At 50.7% G+C, this 15,892-nt stretch overlaps 1 pseudogene; it reads left to right on the forward strand.

Annotated features, from left to right (window-relative positions):
* The first annotated feature begins 14,291 nt into the window (after positions 1-14,291).
* Positions 14,292-15,274, forward strand: LOC146200871 (uncharacterized; annotated as a pseudogene).
* Positions 15,275-15,892: the final 618 nt, after the last annotated feature.

Genomic DNA, 15,892 nt, shown 5'->3' on the forward strand with positions numbered 1-15,892 from the left:
TTTAGTCCCCTTAGATGGAACTGCTGCTAATTTTCCCTGATGTGGGCGCGAATTCCCTGTGTTTTTACAGGTTATCCACATTCCCTGAGAATTCCCGGTTTTCCCGGTTGGTAGACAGGCCACTTGTCAGCGGTTGTTCTGTCTCTTGGCGCTTCTATGCAAGGACGTGCTGCTAGGAATGTATGCTCTGCAGTACAAAATATTCAACAAGAATCAAAACTTTTTCCATCATACCTGGTTGTTATAATTTTTTGTCTTTTATTGCTGATATACTTTTTGTTATTCTTAATAATGTATTTATTTATTATATTGTTATTATTTCTAATCTCCAAAATCAAAATTTCAACAAGCCCATGCGCCACCCTTAACCACCACTGTCAGTGAACCGGATTTTATCAAAATTCTAATCTCAGATCCACACAATCGAATCTCAGAAACTGCAATCACCACCTGGTTGTGGCCAGTCTCCCTCGTGGTTAAGCGCCATTTTATGAGGACAACAGCAACAAAAACGCTAACACCGTTCCCGCCACGCGTTGCCTCGAATGTGCGTTGTTTAAGTGCAATTTGTGTTAAACGCGGTTGAAGAACTTCACGCAACTCGACCAATGATAGACGGAGTAGCGGTGGGCTCAAGATAGATTCCCACCACCTTCGGATCTTAGCACTGAAACCCTGCAGCACAAAGGTATCTTGAATTAAGGCCCGCTGGGGTGGTGCAGTGGTAAGACGCCTGACTACTTTGCCGGAGTACCCGGGTTCGAACCCGACCTCGGCGGCTGCGTTTCGATGGAGGCAAAACGAAGAGGCGTCCGTGTGCTGTGCAATGTCAGTGCACGTTAAAGAACCCAGGTGGTCGAAATTTCCGGAGACATCCGCTACGGCGTCTCTCATAGCCTTAGTCGCTTTGGGACGTTAAACCCCACAAACCAAACCAAACCAAACCAAACCGTTTGTATTCAAACGCCTGAGGAACGCGCCAATAATTTGAGGCGACAGCACAACTCCAAAGCAGTTGCAATCTTACTGTGTTAATGATTATCTGTTTTTCTCTCGCTCTTTCAACACTCCAGCTATTCATGTTAACTCGAACTTTTATACGCATTGTACATCCGGACACCCTGCTGCTTGGAGGCTTCGCTGAACCTTTGCTAACTTCGATCTTTTCTCGAACAAAGCGCTTCGAAGCATCCAAAAAAGTACACCAGCTGAAAACGCCGACATGACTGCGTCTGCATGTCTACTTCAATCGTGCTCGATCCGTATACGCAATCTATTTGCGTTTTGTGTACTACTAAATGCCCAAAAGTACCGCTTTTTCTGAGAAAGCTAAAGCGAAGTTGTTTCTCTTACAAGACGTCTACACGAGTGATATGTGCAGTGTATGTCAAGTGGGTCCGGCGGCCCAATGGCACATCATGTGGGACTGTGCCAAGTTCCCGACCGAAGCTGCATCGAGGACATACCCGCCGGAACTTCAAAGTGCTGTGCAAAATACGGACAAGGACATTCAGCTATGGACCGTCCAGCATGCCCGAGGCGCGCTCGAAAAGCGCAAGCCTCAGAACCCACCACAAACGGGCCAAATGAGGTAGCGCAGAGTAGGGCATAACCCCGGGTGGACGGTTGGCCAGCGTCATGACGTTTTAACCCGTCGTTTGCGGGAGAACCACAGCTGTCAGCACGAGTGAGCGGCCGCGCGTTCGATGAGCTCCGTCGAACGCAGCCGTTCAAGTCCAAGTTTCCGCCTATGGCGTGCATTATACCGCTGGATTCGACTACACACGTGAAGTGGAGTCCGAGGAGACCGCAATTTCGGAGGTAGGCACACTAATTTTCCTATATTTTGGGGGCCCACGCAGGGACCGCTAGGCCTATCCGTAGGCCTAGCAGAAGAAAGACGCTCTCGGCGGCTGGAGAAGAGCTTGAGCAACACAATGGAGCCGGTGAAGGGAGAGACTATCGACCCGGCGGAGCTGACTAAGGGTGCGTGGTTTGTTACCAAAAAGAAAGGCCGCGTAGTGCCCCTCGAAGGGGAAACGCGAACCGCGACCAAAGATGAGGAAGAGCGGCGGACTACAGGTCAGAAGGCAGCCATCGGAAGAAAATCGGTAGAGAAGCAGTCCGCGAAGATAGCGAGGGACGCCGAAAAAATACTAATACGCCCCCGGGGCGGAGTCAGCCGCCAAATAGAAGGTGGAATGATTGAACTGGCTGAATCGATCGGCCGCGCCGCCGGCATTGAGCTCAAGGACGCCGAGAACATCTTTTCGACAAATATAAAGCAACAGTCCATACTAATCGCCACTACTAGAGAAGAGCGTGGACGAAGGTACGCGGCTTTGCGCGTAGTTCTTTATGGCAGCGAAAATATCGAAGTAAAGGCCTATCCCGTTATGCCTGAAGATTGCGGCAAGGGAGTCGTGTACGACGTCCCCCTACGCTTTTCCAACGAAGAGATATTGGCGCGAATACGCAGGAGAAAGGAGAACCCTCCGGGGCTCGGTGTTCTCAGACTGGGAGCAACCTCCAAGACGATGCTAATCCTCTTCGAAGATCAGAAGGTACCGCGCTCAGTGTACCTATCTCCCTTCGCGCAAAGATGCGTCTTATACAAGAAGAAATATGAAGTTTGCCACGCGTGCGGCCGCATAGTGCCGCGGATGCGGCATGGAACACCCGAAAGAATGTCATCTGTGCGAAGCGAGATGCCAGCCATGCGGAAATAATCACCTCCTCGGCGACAAGCGATGCCGGGAGATATATAGAACCCTTGACATCACCAAAAAAAGACGATGGGAGAAAAAAACTGGACCAGCAGGAACAACTGAGAATGGCTGATGCAACGGAAAACTGCCAGCGCGAGGGACGCCCAAGAACCAGAAATGGTGAAGAGGACCCCCGGCTACTAAGGAGGTCGAGATCAAACAGCAAGGACTGCCACCACTTCACAGCAAAAGAGGGACACTTCCCAAGGCTGGAGGAAGGAGCCACCGCCAACTCTAGGCGACGCCGCTCGAGCTCCGGTACCAGGGACCGATCCAGCTCTGGACGAAGGCGCTCCAGTTCGAGGACCTTGGCCGACTCCTCCACGGCCAGCAGCACCTAGTGCGTTACACGGGACCTCAAGACGTCGTGGGGCCCACCTGCACGCAGACGCAGTCCGAGCGGAGATCGAAAATGGTAAGCTTCACGCTTAGCAGTTCCCAGGTAAATAAGGATTAAGACGAGAGTACTAAAAAACTAAAAAAAGAGAATCGAGAGCTCAAGAGCATGCTCAGCACTCTCACTACAGAGATTCAAAATTTAAGAATGGAAAAGAGGATCCTCCCTCCTCCACCAAGGAACCAACTGGTACCCCAAAAACAGGTACACAAACAGATGCCCTCTCCACCGCCTACAAAGGTCGTCGTCGCGCACCCTGAGCCGAGGGATAATGAAGAGGATAAAATGATTACTTAAACAATCAGGCTACCCCCGCAAAAACGTAAAGGGGACGAGACGGACCCGCTGGTGGTCTTAGAAGGAGACTGGACGTTAAATACGAAGCAAGGTTTGAAAGAATCGAGACCCTCCTCACTCAATTGATAGGTGCGGTAAATCAAATGCAGACGCAACTCACCGCGATGCAGAACGCCTTCACCGTGAGGCTAACTACATTAGAAAAAAAAAACGGTGACCCAAATGCAACAAAATGGACAGGCGCAGTAAAAAAAATTAAGACTCTGGTGTGGTTGTGGAACTGCCGCGGCTTCCAACGAAAGAGAGCGCATTGCAACAGCACTTAGAGCAGAGCGAAGAAAAACCTTTAGCTATAACCCTTCAGGAAACAGGATAAGATCTACACAAATTGTCGGGATATCAGGCGTTCCACGGTGACCGGGGAGAAAAATCCCGCGTCTCCCCGCTAGTTAAAAGACACATAGCGGTAGTCGAGCATGAGGTCAACTCGCGTGACATCGAAGGTGTAATAATAGAAGCTATCACTGGTCGCAAAGAAGAGCCTAGTCTCTTCATCTTAAACGTGTACAGCACCCCACTAGCAGAAAAAGGTACGTTTCCGCGCCCTCTTCCGCAAAGCGATCAAAACGGCAGGAAACAATCTTCTTATAATTCTAGGAGACTTCATTGCCGCCCACCAAAAATGGGGCTACAATAGACACGACCCCAAGGGTAGGCAACTGTGGGAGGACATACATGAGCTCGGCCTCACCCTCCTGACGGACCCTAGCTGTCCGTCCAGGATGGGAAACAGCGTCTGTGCAGACACCACCCCGCACTTTACCCTAGGAAAAAACACGGGACGCAGTCTGGAAAAACACAGCTCAAAATTTCGGCAGCGACCACTTTGTCCTGGCTCTCACTTTCAGCAAGGGCGTCAAAACGCGTCGCTCCAAAAAGCCCAAAATCACCAATTGGGACAAGTTTAGGCAAATCAGAGAAAACAGCGAATCGGGAGATGAAGTCCAAAACTTTGGAGGACGCTTAAGCTTCGCCTTCAAGAGTGGAACGCGATAGCGTTATTGCACCTCGTTCGCACCGCCCACTCATTCGCTCGGTATGCTCTTGAGTCACACAAAGACATAGTTTTCATACTCAACACTTCTAAGTGCACTGTACAACTTTTTTCCAATTATCTGTTCAAACAAGTGCTTCTCACAATCTACATTATCGCACTGTGTTGTGCACACTACAATGTTCCTTGCTCCCGTTTGGCGTTCACACGCACTGAGTATGTCGGTCAGTCACACATCGCAGGGGACGCTTTCCCAGCAGAAGCGCTATGGCGCAGCGATCACGTCAGAGGCGTCCGGCATCAGACGCTGCACCTAGCAATCGCGCTGTGAGCGTAAAGAGGAGCCGCGTCGCCTAAACACCACTGTTCGAGTGACGCACGCTGGATGATGGAAGGGGAGAGAGCGAGAAAAGTTATTGAACGCAAGGGTATTGGGGCATCCTCGCACCGGTACCCGCGCGGCCCGAAGGGGAGAAGCAGGTGAGCGAAGATGGTGATCTAAAGAAAGGAAAGACGCTTGATTCTACAACCCGTGAGGGTGCAAGGCGAAACGTCAGGGGTGAGTGGCGCGCCACGTGTCGGGGCAGCGCCGCACATTGCGAGGAGGGGTTTTTCTGTGTTTGCCGCAAGATGGCTCTGCATGTGCGCAGAGTGCAGAAGAAATGTAGCGGAAACGTACTTCGCTATTCGTGTAACTGCGACTTCTATAAGTAACATGCTCATAATTACCGATATACACCGCAGTATAACGTTCTACGGCACGTTTCCAAGGCAACACCGCATTCACTAGAAGCGCTTTTGTACCGCTTTCAAGCATCGAACTCGTGGCTGAGTGGTTTGTTGGTTGGTTACTTTAGACTATTTGTGGAGTGTAAACCGGAAAAAAAAAACTGTATAAAGTCTTGTGCGATGTGGTGCTTCCAGAACCGTTGTACAGAGCTGTGTACTCGTCCACAGTGGGCAAAAATGTTCTTAAAAGAGTGAAGAGGATGATGGTGCCGGCAGGGGTGAAAACGTTCTTTTTTAAGCTGCACACTGGAACATTAGAGGTAAAGAAATGGAAGGAACAGAAAGGGCTTTTTAAACCATGGGGTGTCCACTGCATAATATGCAGGAAAGACGAGACGATTGAACACGTGTTTGTCGAATGCTGGGATGCCGTATTTTTATGGGACGTGCTCCAGAGGACGCTTAAAAAAGAACTACCCATAAGCCCACATGGTATCCGATTCTTGCCAGTAGAAGCGAACAATAATACACCGTTGGATCTTTTGATGCTACTGGCACTCCACAGCATATGGAAAAGCAGAATGGCTGTAGAGCACGGTAACGTCGATGCACGTTCAGCGAGACAGCTCTTTAGAGAGAGCATACGGGCATATGTGGACGAACAGAAAGCTTTAAAACTAGAGCCAGAATGGTTAGTTAGTTTTGAAGGGTTGTCACATATGAGGGATTTTTAATCCGACAACTTCAGCTAAGGAAGGCTGAAGCTTTTAGTCAATGCTTGATCTTTTATTTTGTCATGTTATTGATGTCACATGTGTCTTTTTTCTGTACGTCCTCGGTCAGGAAATAAAGAAAAAAAGAAACTCGTGGCTGAGTGGTAGCGTCTCCGTCTCACACTCCGAAGACCCTGTTTCGATTCCCACCTAGCCCATCTTGCAAGTTGCTTTTCTCTTTCTTCTTCCTACAGCCACAACAACAACAGCCCCGTAGGGCCAGGAACAGGTACTCTTCACCATCTTCAGGGCGAGCGCGTGCGGCGGGAGCTAGCGTGCCACCGGTTTTTATTTGCACCCAAAGTTGCTTCGGCGCGCGTCCTTCCCTCCTGCTTCTCTTTGCTTTCTTTCTGTTCGCACGAGGTCAGCGCACGTTAAAGATCTCCAGGTGGTTGAAATTAATCCGTAGCCCTCCACTACGGCTCCTCTTTCTCTCTTTCCACTTTTACTACCACCTTCCTTCCTTCCCATATGGCGAGGTTGAGGTGTCCACAGCCACGCCGGGTTGTGTAGTGGTCAGACGCCCGACTACGGTGCCGGAGTACCTGGCTTCGAACCTGACCTCGGCGGCTGCGTTTCGATGGAAGCGAAACGAAGAGGCGTCCGTGTGCTGTACGATGTCAGAGCATGTTAAATATCCCCAGGTGGTCGAAATTATACCGTACCCCTCCACTACAAGTCCTCTTTCTCTCTTTCCACGTTCACTACCACGTTCCCTCACGGCACGGTCGAGGTGTCCACAGAAAGCAAGTGAGACAGTTATCGCGCCTTTTTATTTATGAAGTGCATGCCGGGATTTATCGCTCACGGCCAACGCTGCCGACGACACCTTCTTTTCTGCGACACGAGCGCTCGCGGCCAACGCCGCCGACGACACTGGCTTTTCTGCGACACGAGCTCTTTAACGCTACCGCGGTAAAATGGGCAGAGACGCTTAAGAAACAAGTAGATAAAGCAACCACGACCCTACGGGAGGACGATGCGCCGGTGACGGCTAGCTAACTCTATGTGAGAAGCGAAATGCGGCATGGAGAGGCGTCTCCGGTCGCAAAGATGGAACAGGAACCTTAGGCGAAGGATAGCAAGATATAACGAAGAGGTTGAAGATTACGCAGTATACCTGTCTGATTTGTTTATAGGAAGGGAAAGACGCGGTAACTGTCTGACTTGTTTCCTGTGGACACCTCAACCACGCCGTAAGAGAAGGGAGGAAGGTGGGTGTGAAAGTGGAAAGAGAGAAAGAGGAGCCGTAGTGGAGGGCTATGGAGTAATTTCGACCACCTGGGGATCTTTAACGTGCGCTGACATCGCACAGCACACGGACGCCTCTTCGTTTCACCTCCATCGAAACACAGCCATTACGCAGTATACCTTTGCGAACAAAGCTGGTGTAGTAGGTGTGACGAGATGGAAGGGAACATGAGCCTTGCTAATACGTGGAGCCTACCCAGACACCTACTTGATCCTGACAATTCGAAAACTCAATCGGGCATAAGACTGACGAAAGCCAGACATGCGTTCGAGGGCACGGACGAGGAACTCATGGCGAAACTAGTTAACATGTATGTATGTAGGCGACACACAAACCTTTCCCCTGCAAGATTACGAAGGACCCTTAAACGAGGCCTTACGCGCCGATCACACAGGCGGAGGTTTGCGCCGAAATATCAGGCCTAAAAACAAAATCGGCTATCGGCCCAGACGGAACCACAAACAAGGTTCTCCGAAATTTGGACGATAACTCCATCCGCACGCTCACCAAATACATGGGCATCGTATTGGACAGAGGCCACCTCCCACAACAGTGGAAGACGGCAAACGTAATTTTGATACCGAAGCCAGGCCAACCCCCTAAACTAGAGAACTTACCACCATTCTCTCTAACATCCTGTATAGGGAAATTGATGGAGCGTGTAGTCTAAATGCGACTAACGCGTTTCATGGAGCCTAACGACCTGTGGCCGCACGAAATGGTTGGGTTCCGGCCCGGCCTGTGCACACAGGACGTAATGCTTCGTTTGAGACAAGACATCATAGAAAGCGAAACCAGGGTCGCGAGGGTACTACTAGGTCTAGACCTGACAAAGGCGTTCGAAAACGTAAAACACGCGGCAATTCTTTCTGGCCTCCAAGAATTGGGGGTTGGAAAAAAGACATACGACTACATAAAAGACTTCCTGTCGGGTAGAACGATAAAGTTTCAGGACATTGAATCCTCCACCGTCAAATTAGGAAGCAGGGGTACGCCACAGGGTTCGGTGCTGTCCCCGTTTCTCTTTAATGTGGCCATGCGAAACCTCCCGGAAGAACTGAGGAAGGTGGAAAACTTGAAATTCAGCATGTACGCGGACGACGTCAACCTGTGGGTATAGTGCCTAGAATATACAGGCTAGTGTGCCGAGGGCGTGCGCTCGCGTGGCCGCGGCGGTGATGCCTTCCCGCCGCCACCGCGGGGCGGCGCTACCAATAGCTAAGGTGCTATCGCTCCGCGTTCGCGGCCTTGGCAGCATAGGCGGCATATAGGTCCGGATAGCGCGCTGCGCTTTTCACTGCGAAACCTGTCTCTTGACGGTTTGAGCGCACTTTTTGTCTAAAAACAGTCTTGGTGGAAGACAATCGTACCGTCCTAGTAGTGTGCGGAGAAAATCATATGCTGAAATAGCGCTCGAGGAAGCGTTTAACAAATACTGTCTGGTCCATGTCTGCTATATTATATCTAACTGCTTTATTTATTCAGCTGAACCGGATAAGGTCTTAAGCAGAACACATATTGTCTTCCTGATATCCAGCGAGAGAAAAAAAATTGAAACAACCACCTAAAGTTGACACGTTGGTTGCAATAGTTTGTTTTGATCAAACGATCGAGTCCGGGCCGGGTTCAATATTGTTACGGACGACAAGGAAGAAGAAGCGGGCAGTGGCGCGGGAAGGAGCGCTCGCGCTAGGCCCGCGAACATTCATTAAACGTCATCTACCATCGTCATCGGTTATGTTCTGTCTCCTGTCTTCATCGGCTTGCCGTATCGTAACATTTGGTTGGAGGTGCGGCGTACGGCATTCCCATCCTCGCCTTGGAGCATCGACGCCATCTTCAAGCCGGGACCATCACCGAGGGCTCAGGGACATCGCCGAGCAGCTTCGCCCCAGCCTTTCAAGCCCAGACCTGAACAACTACCACCGCCCAGCCCCCTGCCCGGACCTCAAGACAAGGAGAACAGACATACCGATCAGAACCAAGATGAAGGACCCGAAAGACCCGAATGAACCGATGGACACGAACACACAACCCCGCCCAAGCTGCCCGACGTGACCTCGAGCCATCGGTCCCATGGACTCTGGTGACGGATGGTTGACAGCTTCAAGGGAGGCGGATCACCTACGCACCAGACATCGTACCGGCAAGCCGTTCTATTCTTCCTTCTTCCTCTCCTTCTTCAAGCATCCAGACACGCCTATCATCATGCCATAAAATCATTAACATCGCTAAACTTCCTCGTCCACGATCGGGACGATCGCTCGGTGGCCCCGGGTCATGTTACGGACGACAAGGAAGAAGAAGCGGACAGTGGCGCGGGAAGGAGCGCTCGCGCTAGGCCCGCGAACATTCATTAAACGTCATCTACTATCGTCATCGCTCATGTTCTGTCTCCTGTCTTCATCGGCTTGCCGTATCGTAACAATATATTGCTATGAAATATTTCAATGACGAATTTATTTGATCTGGAGCCACTCGTTTGCGATCCACGCATCGCGATCGCGGATGTAGGGTATCGTATGCATCTTCCTTCTGAGTGAGCGCTCAGTCAGCTCATATTCCATGTGGTTGTCCCGAATTACGGCAACTATATTCTCCATCGCGATCTAACCTGGAACGGATCGACGAAGACTGTTATTGTCCGTGTGACACAGGTATCAGAAAATTCCCTTAATATTTTACACTGTTAATTAACCCAACTTTGAATTTTATTTACTCTTTGGTCTTTTCTTATGGTCCATGGTATATCGCGATGCCGCAGTCAAGTGCTACGAACGTCAATACGGGCCTCATGCTTTCGGATAGGTTACGTCGACGTTTCTGCAATTCAGTCATGCTTATTGCTAAGGTGATATATATATATTAGGTTAGTGACGTTTCATAGCGTCACATATATGCTTTAGAAAAGAAGGGCGATCTTGCTTTTTCGTAGCATGGCACACGCGCATGTTTTCAAAGATCGCATGCGACAATAAACACAAGCAGTCTGAATCTGATTTTAGTTTTTGTTCTTACAATTTATTCATTTGTTTTATTAGGAAGTCACTTAATTGTTGCTTCATACATAAATTATTATTATGCGGTGTGCTTTCTTTTGTAACAGAAGGAAAGGCAAGAAACAAAAGTGGTGATTGTATCATTGATTCTTTTTTTACAAAGTCTACAATACAGTATAATTTGAGCAAAACGGCGCAGCAACAATGAACAAGTAAAAATATAGAAATGCACCGCTAAAGATTTTGGAGAACGGCCGCACATATGACACCGCAATAATTTTAAAGTAGTCTGAGGCCAGTTTTTGGTGGTATTGTTTTTTTCACTTGCTAATGATGCGCTAGATATTCCCGTATAATTCTCCACGTGGTTTTTCGCTTACCGCCACTAAGTAATTTATAATTAATTTTACTTTATTCACCAGTTTCGGCTTCGCGGTTTCAGAGCCGAGTACGGTCACAATTGTCTAGGTTACGCGCGGGATTAAAAAAAAAGCTAATTCAACCGCAGACTCACTTATTAGCGCCTAATTTTGCGCTTTCAATGGAGCCACTTGCTTCTGCGCTCCATGCCAGTTTTTTCTTAGCTCTTCTCAGAGCGCGAGAAATGTTGCAGCATTTCTTTGGCTGAACTTGCATGCTTTTTCCTCCTTTCTGCGCATCTTGTGTAGGCCTCCGCTGGTATTTGCATTAAGCGCAGCTAACCCCTTCAGAGTTGACGGTCAAGCGACACTTTTTCTCCAAAATACATTCTCATGAATGATATGTGCTTCCTGAATCAGCTGGTTGCAGGCCACATCCGGAACAAAGACGTACCCTCCAGTGAACTCTGCCTATATAGCTATTCAGCTTTAGGTATTGTTGTATTGTACGTGCTTGTTGTTTTCTTTTTCAATATACACTGTAGCGTCCACAGAACTGCGTTCAGGTTTCAAGCTTCGAAAAGTTATCATTTTTCTATGTACAAAGTGGCAATTATAGTTCTTTTTTTTTCGGCTCGATAACGCGCGTAGGCTACAGAGCCAGCAGGTGCTTCGGTTAATTTGGTCCAAGTTGCAGGGATGTAAATTGAGTCAAACGAATCCTGAGGTTAAAAACGGCACGTCTGCTGCTGCGGGCATGATCGAGTTCTCGCTCGGCTCTTTTGCTGCCGGCTCCTTTGAAGCATTAGCGACACGAAACATATATGTCTTCTCTCTGCCCTGATGCTTTATTTTCATCATCATTAGTCGTTGCAAATTTAATTCTCTCAAATGAATGCAGGGAACAGAACGACTAAAACAAAAGAACAGCGTAGACGCGCGTCCAAAGCGCTCGAACCACTGATATGGCTCGGCCAGCGCAACTGCGGCAAATCAAGGGCGCGCCGGCGGCCGACGGCGTCGACGGAACCTTTACGATGAGCAGCGCCCCTGGCGGCCATTGGAAGGCATCGCCGGCGCGGCCACCTCCTCCCATTGAGAGACCCCTCCGCACGGCACTCTAGCAAGTATATTCTAGGCACTATACTGTGGGCCACTCAGGGGAGTGACGCGAGCATCGAGGAGCGCTTGCAGGCGGCGGCGGACACCGTGGTGTCCTATGCGGCCGAAAGGGGCCTCTCGTGCTCTCCACAAAAATTGGAACTGTTTATCTACAACCCGAAGGCGCTCAGATGCAAACGCCAGATAAACATCAGCGTAACAGTAGACGGCCAAACAGTGCCAAAAGTCGAACAAATTAGGATCCTGGGACTGTTTCTACAAGCAGATGGGTACAACGATACAACGGTAAAGAAACAACGCGTATGCCACGCAAGTCACGCAAGTTCAGGAGAATCGCACTCAAGGGTCGGGGCCTTAAGGAACGAGGCCTCCTGAAACTAATGCAGGCTTACATCATTAGCCGCATATGTTACGCCACACCATTCCTAAACACCAGATCAGACGAAAAGCAGAGAATAGACGCACTCATCAGACGATGCGCGAAGAGGGCTCGGGGAATACCTATCTCGACCTCGACTGAACGCCTCCTCGAAATGGGGGTGCACAACAATTGGACGGAACTAGCGGAGGCTGTGCGCATGGCGCAACTAGAAAGATTGAGCAGAACCACCACGGGCAAAACCATCCTCGGCTGGGTGGGATTGCAGTCAGATAGTGGAACAAGCAACAAAGTGGACATTCCACGAAAGTGTCGCGAATATATAATAATGCACCCCCACCTAAAAACATGCACTCTACGTACAATATGGAGAGGAGACAAAAGAGGGCCGAGACGCTCGCAAAGAAAGCGGGGAAAATGAAGCTGGGGGAGGTCGACTATGTGGACGCGGCTAGCGGGAGGTCGGGGCGGCGGTGGCTGCGGTCGTCAACGGCCGCGGCGTACCCGCCACCGAAATGTAGACACGGCTGAAGAAGTTGCAATAGCGTTCGCTTGCGTTGGAACGGAAGCCAGCATAGTTATTAGTGACAGCAAAACAGCTGTCTGGATCTTTGGAAAAGGGAGGGTCTTGAAGGAGGCAGCCAAAATTTTAGAGAAAGGAAAACTGGAAAGGATTCGAATTATCTTGACCCCTGCGCACGAATCTGTCCTCGGCAACAAGGGGAAGCACGAGCTAGCCCGAGCTCTCTACTCTATAAATAGTTGAGAAGCCTGGGAACTGCTACTGTGGAGCGAGTCCCCCGCCAACCTGAAGCCGCGAAGAAACACTGTCGCAGAGGCCCCTGCCTCCGTCCCATAGGCCTACGTGCCAGGGGCGGGGAGTAGGGGGCCTCCTACATCGGTGGAAAAGTTCTCAACAACAACAACCCGTCGTTTGCCGGCTCCTTAATCAAGTTATACATACATACATAGGCCATTGAGCGTATAGAACTCACCGTGACATACTCGTCGTAGGAGGCCCCCGCACAGTATCTGTAGCAACCAGTCTCCGTAGCTTTCTGCATCGACCTCATCCAAGAGAGTCCATCTTCGAAGCGGAAAAGAAACTACCATCAAGACAGGTGCGCAATGCGTCTTCAGCCAGGTCACATGGAAGCGCGAGAGGCACTGCACCAAGCGGCAACTTTGCACAGTGCGCGGATGAACGCGGACGCGACCACGCACGAACGCATTTCGACGCTGTTGTTGCTGTGGCTGTACGAAGAAGCAAACGAAAAATTTGGAGGACGCTTAAGCTTCGCCTTCAAGGGTGGAACGCAATAGCGTTATTGCACCTCGTTCGCACCGCTCACTCATTCGCTCGGTATGCTCTTGAGGCACACAAAGACATAGTTTTCATACTCAACACTTCTAAGTGCACTGTACAACGTTTTTCTGATTATTTGTTCAAACAAGTGCTTCTCACAATCTACATTATCGCACTGTGTTGTGCATACTACAATGTTCCTTGCTCCCGTGTTAATCTACTGGCACGCTTTCCCAGCAGAAGCGCTACGGCGCAGCGATCACGTCAGAGGCGTCCGACATCAGACGCTGCACCTAGCAATCGTGCTGTGAGCGGAAAGAGGAGCCGGGTCGCCTAAACACCACTGTTTGAGTGACGCACGCTGGATGTTGGAAGGGGAGAGAGCGAGAAAACTTATTAAACGCAAGGGTATTGGGGCATCCTTGCACCGGTACCCGCGCGGCCCGAATGGGAGAAGCGGGTGAGCGAAGATAGTGATCTAAAGAAAGGAAAGACGCTTGATTCTACAACCCGTGAGGGTGCACGGCGAAACGTCAGGGGCGAGTGGCGCGCCACGTGTCGGGGCAGCGCCGCACATTGCGAGGAGGGGTTCTTCTGTGTTTGCCGCAAGATGGCTCTGCATGTGCGCAGAGCGCAGAAGAAATGTAACGGAAACGTACTTCGCTACTCGTGTAACTGCGACTTCTGTAAGTAACATGCTCATAATTACCGATATACACCGCAGTATAACGTTCTACGGCACGTTTCTAACGCAACACCGCATTCACTAGAAGCGCTTTTGTACTGCTTTCATGCATCGAACTCGTGGCTGAGGGGATTCCACTTCCGGCCGCGCTAACGAGCGGACGTGCTTATCATGTGCTCCAACGGAGCGGTGTCAGCGGCGGTTTCTGGCCGCGGTAACAGGGTTTCTGCTTCATCGAATGATGAGTACCGTGTTGTTCTACCTAGTCTGCCTTCAGGGCGTTTGGTTTTGAATACCGTGTTTATGCATGCTGATGTGAGAGCCCGGCCCTACCGTGTGGAAGACTTCAGGGATACGCTGGCCGTTTGAAACTGCTCCCCGAGGTTTCGGCCTTGGGGGCGTATCAAATGAATCACGCTTGGGCAGTCACGTTCAAGTGTGCTGAAGGTGCAAACAGGTTGCTCGAGAATGCCGAAGTACAAGTGAAGAGTCATCGCTGCGTACTCATCGACCCGTCTAATCAAGACATCCGGTTGAAGTAGCACTGGTTGCTTCCCACCGTACCTGACGACGACGTACGGGCAGCTTTGCTCGCATACGGAAGAACGACTGAAGTGGTGAAGGAACGCTGGAGGGTCAACGGTGTTTCGGACAAGGGTTCGACGACACGAACCGTGACGCTGAAACTCAAGGCGGGGGTGACGCTGGAGGACATACCACATCAGCTGAGAATTGCCGGTGAGCTGGCCCTTGTGGTAGTGCCGGGTAGGGCACCACTCTGCCTGCGCTGCCAGAGCACCGGTCATATTCGTCGAGACTGCAAGGTACCGCGCTGCGTGCTGTGTCGTCGTTTTGGCCACGATGAGACGGAGTGCGTGCGCACCTACGCCAGCGTCGCAGGGCCCATGGGGAGTGACGATAACTCGGACCTCCTAATGGACGAGGCTGATGCTGAAGCAACAGCAAGGTTAGAGGCTAGTATTGCTAAGGACGAAAAGGCGTCTGCCGAGCATGCATCAGGGAGCCCAGTCGCGGAAGAAACGCGAAACCTTGAAGAAGACGCACTTGTGTCAACAGAGGAGCCTAGTACGCCAGCCGTGGTGCAAGAAAAAGACAACACTGTGCTGTCTGTGGAAAGCGTGAGTGGGGTGTAGGAGGCCATGGACACTTCCAAGAAAGACGCCGCCGTCTCGGCAACTAAGCGCTCGCACGAAGTCGCCGAGCCAGACGGAGCGTCTCCTGGACTGAACGCCACCGGAGAACCACCTTCAAAGGCAGGTCCCATGTGTCGGCCGTCGTTGCGCCTACGGCCGAACAACGCTTCCAAGCGGAGGTTGACGGCAACAACGCCGCCGGCTCCACCTCCGCCGCCACCTGCTTCGTAGATGTAAGCGCAGACAATTGCCGTGCGCTGGATCCTGCGCCTCGGGACCTGACGTCCAAGGTGAGCACCGTACTCTCGGTCTATTTTCATGCTATAATGGCGCTACCAGATAGGTCCTTTCGACTCGCCACAGTCAATGTTCGAGGGCTTACAGCGAGGAGGAGACAACGGCAGTTATATAGGTTGGCAGTGGAACAAGATATAGACATCCTTGCTGTACAGTAAACTAAAATCGAAGGCAACGATGAGACCGAGAGTATGGTGCTCCCTTTCACGTCAATGTACTACGCATGTGTTAGTCATGCTGTGGGGAGATCTGCGGGGTGTGCACTCTTTGTTCGGCAACATTTGAAGCTGGATGTCCAGGCAGTGAGGACGGACATGTCGG

This window comes from Amblyomma maculatum, chromosome 2 (genome assembly GCF_055883805.1).
Source record: "Amblyomma maculatum isolate TAMU_Amacu chromosome 2, ASM5588380v1, whole genome shotgun sequence".
In the NCBI taxonomy this organism is placed as follows: Eukaryota; Metazoa; Arthropoda; class Arachnida; order Ixodida; family Ixodidae; genus Amblyomma; species Amblyomma maculatum.